Source organism: Belonocnema kinseyi, chromosome 3 (assembly GCF_010883055.1).
Source record: "Belonocnema kinseyi isolate 2016_QV_RU_SX_M_011 chromosome 3, B_treatae_v1, whole genome shotgun sequence".
NCBI lineage: Eukaryota > Metazoa > Arthropoda > Insecta > Hymenoptera > Cynipidae > Belonocnema > Belonocnema kinseyi.
The window spans coordinates 152,421,876-152,428,439 of NC_046659.1; the positions used below are offsets into that span (position 1 = coordinate 152,421,876).

General features: G+C 29.9%; 1 non-coding gene across 1 annotated transcript; it reads left to right on the forward strand.

Moving 5' to 3' along the window:
• Nucleotides 1–5,993: 5,993 nt before the first annotated feature.
• Trnaa-ggc lies at nucleotides 5,994–6,066 on the forward strand. Its single transcript has one exon. It is a non-coding gene; the product is annotated as a tRNA-Ala (tRNA).
• Nucleotides 6,067–6,564: the final 498 nt, after the last annotated feature.

The window sequence follows — 6,564 nt, forward strand, 5'->3', positions numbered from 1 at the left end:
GAGTCGTCGACTGACCATTTGGAATTCTTTTCATTATTCACAAATTAAAATTTTTAAAAAGTTCTCGTAGATTACGTATTATACTACCTGGTGCTCGACTTGATGCACCCGGGTCGTCGGCTCACAATTTTTAGTAATTGTGGCTGTTTGAACAATCTTCATTTTATAAAAATTCTCGTAGAATACGTGCTAAGCTACCTAGTGCGCGACTAGTTTCACACGGATCATCGACTTACTAATGGTAATTATTTAGACAATTGACACAATTTTAATTCATAAAAAGTTCTCGTAGAATATATGCTACAGTACCTGGTGCGCGAACCGGTGCACCCGGGTAGCGAACTTACCATTTAGAGACGTGTCGGCTATTGGCAAACCTAATATTTTTATTTTTCACTCAGGTTAATTTTCTCTGACACTTACATTTTCTTAAGAATATTCATTTGTGTTTAACGTGTCCTAAGCATGGGAAACGGACAGGAGCAAGGCTTGCGCCATGCTGCCATTTAGCCGTAAACCATGCTTTAGCCAGATATTTCCAAGAGTCTTGCCATGCTTGAGCCATGCAAACTTTTTTCAAGCGGTTTATTGCTTCATCCCTGTTTACGAGACACTTATTGCGACATAGGGATGCTTTTTGACAAGACGCCTTTTGTTTGAAAGAAAAGTATTAAAAGGGGAAAAGTGCACGAAGTGATAGTTTAACCCGATGGAAGCTCGACAGCGATCGGACATTAAGGCCAGGAATGATAGCTCATTATACCGGTCTGGCATGGCTTTTCCAGCATTACTGTCTTCGCCTTGGAACTTTATTACGAGCAATTAAGTCTTCATTGGCCTAGGCTAGGACGGAAACAATTTCCGACATTAGTCTCACGACTTCCCTATTCAGGGTTTTTATCCCTCGTTTGAAAAAATAACTGCAGTTTTAATCAGGGAATTACGGTACTAAATCATATAAACAGATTTCCTGTAGTCACATAAATACACAACAGTATAATAATACAGAGAGTCGGAATATACATATATTTGAAAAAAAAATAATAGAGCAGATTATACTCTTGAATGATTTTTTTCAAAAATTTTCAAATATTTTTGATTGTAGTTTGGTGATGTTCTGTGTGATAAAGTGAACAGTCTATATTTCCACATCTGTATTTTTCTAATTTTAAACAAAATATGAAATTAAAACTCAAATGGAAACTGCCAAAAAATGGTTTAGCACTCTTCCAGGACGCTAGAAACCCTCTTCAAAGTTTGTCTTGCAGCAATTCCGAGATTCATACAAGAATTTTTTCAAACGCCCTGACTTTCCATATCCAATCAAATTCCCTGATTTTTTGTCTTAGGTCGGCACTCTGCAAATATTTTGTGATAACTCAGTCAAGCTTTAACCAATTCTGATCAATAAAATTATTAACTTTCAAAATATTGTTCAACAATTGTATTTTTCTACTTTTAAATAAATCACGAAAATAAAAGTCAAATGTAAACTACAAAGAAAACATGTCAGCATTCTTCTTTTGTTCAGCGAGGTACGGGTTTAAAGACCTATTTTTTCAAGAAAATTTAAATTCAAGAAACATCAAAATTAAGGACTTTATCAGTTTTTCAAGCATTTCCAGGACACTAGAGATCTTATTTGAGTGCCTGTTGTAGAAATACCTTAAATTCTACAAGAATTTTTGCAAAAGCCCTGACTTTCCCCGTATAATAATATTCTCTGATTTGTTCCTGTCCTATGTCCACACTTTACAAATAACGTAGGCTAACTAAGTTAAATGTTAAACAATTCTAGTAAATAAAAGATTATTACATTCACAATTAAACTGAATTGCAACAAAAGTGATAACAAAAAATTATTACATTTGACATTTTTATAATGAAATTGTTGTTAACATGAAAGAATATTGGAAATCAATGAGAAATTTCGAAATTATTTCGATTGTAGCTTCGTGATCTTCTGCGTCATAAAATAAAATGTCGATTTTTCAACATTTTTGTTTTTCTACTTTTTAAAAAAACAAGAATTTAACATTCAAATGGAAACTACCAAAAAATGGTTCATCACTCGTGCCATTCAGCAAAGAAAAACTTTAAAACCCTATTTCTCTAAGAAACTAAGAGTTCCAGGATTATTATTAAAATTCAAGGACTTTTCCTTGATCGCTACTTACAAAATTCCCTGACATTCACAAAATTTTTTATTAAAAGCCCTGATTTTCCCCGTCTAATAAAATTCCATGATTTTCCACTGTCCTATAGCAACACTCTACAATATAATTTGGGACAACTTGGTCAAACTTTAACTAATTATAATCAATAAAAGCTCATCACACGCCGAACTAAACTTACTTTCGACATATTAACAACATAAAGTTATTCAGTTTGAAATTTTTTAAATGAAATTTTTAAAGTTGACAAAAGTTGGAAATTAATTTAAAATTTTGAAATATTTTTGATTCTAATTCTCGATCTTCACTGTGATAAAATGAACCAGCTATTGTTCAAAGGTTGTGTTTTTCTACTTTTAACTAAAATAAGAAATTAAAAATCAAGTCGAAAGTACAAAAAAACATTTCAGCACTATTTTTTCGTACAGCAAGAAACAAGTTTTAAACAATATTTTTCAAGAAAAAAAAAATTCAAGGAACATTAGCAAAATGAAGGACTTTTCCAGTTTTTTAAAGATTTCCAGATTGCCAGACACCCTCTTTAAAGTGCCTGTTATAGAAACTCTTTGACTTCAACAAGAATTTTTTCGAAAGCCATAATTTTCCCCGTCCAATAAAATTCCCAGATTTTTTTCTGTGCTATGTCTACACTCTACAAATTATTTGGTTATAACACGTTCAAACTTGAACCAATTCTTATCAATAAAAAATGGGGAATAAATGGCAAATATTGAAACATTTTTGACTGTAGCTTCGTGATCTTCACCGTGACAAAATAAACAGTCTATTGTTACGGAGGTGTGTTTCTCTACCTTTACAGAAAACAAAAAATTAAAAATCATATGAGAACTTCTAAAAAGCAGTTTAGCAGTCTCTTTTGGTTTAGTAGAGAAGAAGTTTAAAAAACTATTTTTTTAAGAAAATAAAAATTACAGGACCATTAGCAAAGTCAAGGACTTTTCAAGTTTTTCAAGGATTTCCAGGATGCTAGACACCATCTTTAAAGTGTCTTTTGTAGAAATTTCCTGAATTTTGCAAAATTTTTTTAAAATCCCTGACTTCCTTTACCCATAAAATTCATTTATTTTTCCCTGTCCTATGTCCACACTTTGCAAATAACGTAGGATAACTCAGTTAAACTTTAACCAATTCTGAAAAATAAAAGCTCGTCACATAAAGAATTAAATCTACTTTCAACAAGTTAAAAACAACAAATTATTTGGCTTGAAAATTTGTTTATGAAATTTTTGTTCAAGTTAAAAAAAAAATGAAAAAAAATAAGAGATTTTATAATATTTTCGATTTAACAATCACTCTTTTCCAGTGGAGGAGACGTTTAAAAACCTATTTTTGTAAGAAAATGAAAATTCCAGGACCATTAGCAAATTATCAAAGACTTTTGAAGTTTTTCAAGTATTTCCAAATTCTCTAATTGTTTTCTGTCCTATGTCCACACTCTACAAATAATATGAGATAATACGGCCAAACTATAACCCATTTTAATCAATAAAAACTCATCACACGCGGAATTAAACTGATTTTCAACATATGGACAACAAAAAATTATTAAATTTGTAATTTTTGTAATGAAGTTATTGTTAACGCTGAAGGAAATTGAGAATGAATGAACAATATTGAAATATTGTCGATTGTAGCTCCGTAATCTTTACAGCGATAAAATGAACCATCTATTTTTTAAAACTTATATTTTTCTACTTTCAAATTAAACAACAACTTATAAATCAAATGAAAAGTACCAAAACAATTTTCAGCAACTGTCTTTTCGTTAAGCAAAGTACAAGTTTAAAAATTCTCATTTTTCTGTAAGGAAATACAAATTCAAGGACCATGAGCCAAAATCACTTTTCCAGGTTTTCAAGGATTGCCAGAACGCTAGAAGCCCTCCTTAAAGTGCCTCTTCTAAAAACAGCGAAATTGTCTGAATTTTTCAAAGAAAAAAACAAAATTCCTGATTCTTCGCTGATTTTCATGTTTTTCCTGACTTACGAGCATCCTGCTTGCTCTCACAGTTTAATTTTCTCACTCACCCTCAGGATCCTCTTCCTCATTCTCTTTCTGGTTGTCACCCACTCCAACCTTCCTCTTAGCCTCGGAACTATTTCGCCCACGTTTCGCAAATTAAGCACTGTGCCAGACAGCATGTTTCGTCTTAAGTTAGTGACGACTAAAGTTGGAATTTCGATGAAAGCAAATTTCACATGCACATGTGAGCAGAAATCAATAATTTATTTACTTCAAGCACCTTTCCATAAATTAGAATATAAATCAAGAGTTAGAGTACAGAACTAGATAACATACATTTTTAATCTTATAATGCACTCTTGTAATTTGTTGAATTGAAAGGTTAATTGTCCAATCAATTATAAAGTTCAAACCTCTGTCACAATTAATCCTATTTTATTAGCGCTATATTCAGAGATCCCACGCCATTCTTTAAAATCCCATGCAATCTTTTCCTATACCTTGTAAACCCTCCATACGAAAAAATATTTTAGGAAATTTAGTATCTGTAAATATTAAAGAAGTGAATGCAAAAAGTAGACAAATTAAAGGAATTTCAAAGAATTCCAGACAATTCCTATGGACCAATTTTAAAAACTAACTCATATTTTTCACGGGTTTCAAGGAATTTCGAAAGATATTGTTAAAGGTTACAAGATTCGAAAAATTTCGAAACATTTCCTTTTAGATTAAGGAATTCGTGGCAATTTCAACGATTTATAGAGATAAAAACTCTTTTTTAGATAACTTAAATAACAAAATTGATTGAATTTTGAATTCCAGAGAATTTATATTGATTGTGAACGATTTCGCCAAATTTATAAAAAAAATGCCTTGAAATCCACGAGTATTATGGCTTTCAAAAGGATTGTGTGGGATTTCTAAATGCAGTAAAAATTTTCAAACATTCTGAGGGATTTCTAGTAAAGGTTGGAAATTATTTTTATAGAATTGTAATGAGTAAGTGTAATGTACTTGAATTCCAGAGAATTTCAAGTGATTAAAAATATTGTCAAATATTTTAATCAATTTCTAAACATTTTAATTAACATATTTTAAGGAATTTCACAAGATTAAATCATTTGAAAAATGTATTGAATATAAACGGTTTTTCTAACAACGTGAATAAATGAATTTAATTTTGATTCCAGAGAATTTAAATTTATTTTAAGCGATTTTGTCAGATTCTAAAAAAACTGTGATGGATTTAAAAGCTTTACAAGCACATCAGGAGATTTAAACTGATTCCAAATTGAACAATTTCCAAACTCCATTGAACAATTTTTTAGTATTTTTCAGGATTCTCAAGACTTTTGCAATGATTTTATGGAATTCTTAAATATTCGAACTAATTTAAAAAGACCTAATCAATTTTCAAAAAATTTCAAATATTTCAACAGATTTTTAAGATTTTTCAAATATATCAAGGAATTTTATAGGATTTTTACGTTTTTCAACAATGTCAAGGGCGTTCAAAGAATTGTTTATGATTTTCAATGATTTAAAGGGTCTTTAATAGAACTTAGGAAAATAAATCAAAATAAATTTCAAGGTATTTTAAATATTTTTAGGGCTTTTAAAAGATTCTATAAGATTTCAAAAGATATTAAAAATTTTATGAGATTTTAACAAATTTGGTAGGATTTCAATGATTTCAACATTTTAAACTATTAATTAATCCCTTGGTTAAGAAACCTACATCAATAATAAAATATGAATTCATGTTTAGAAAGAAAAATCTTACAAGTATAAGTTGATTTTCTGCTTGTAAGGAGATTGTGAAAAAAATATTCTCGTATCTCCGTAGCTCAGTTGGTAGAGCATCAGACCGGCAATCTGAAGGACCTGGGTTCATATCCCAGCGGAGCTAGAGAGCGTTTTTTTACAATCTTAAAAAATTAATCAATATTATAATAATATTCATTAGGACCAAGTAGACAAACAAAATTAACATCTTGAACTACTTTAATAAATAAGTTTAATTCGATGTATATTCAAGGAATTTCCAATGATTTATATTTAATGGAATAAATTAAATTTTATTTTAAGAGATTTCTACTAATTTTTACAAATTTAAGGAGACAACTTTAAGATTTATAGGACCTCTAATTATTTTGTAGGTTTTGGAGAATTGTACCAATTTCAATGCATTGAACCAAATTTTAAAAAATTTTTAAAAATGTAATGGATTTAAAAATATTTCCAATGGTTTCAAGCGATTTCAAGTGATTCCAAAAGGTTTTTATAGGATTTTCAATTAAATTTTTAGAGATTTTAAAGTTATCAAAGAAATTCATAAATTCTTGCAGCAGGTTTTAAATTCCTTTCTAACTCTGAAGATTGTTAATATCCGTAGCAATCTCTGAAA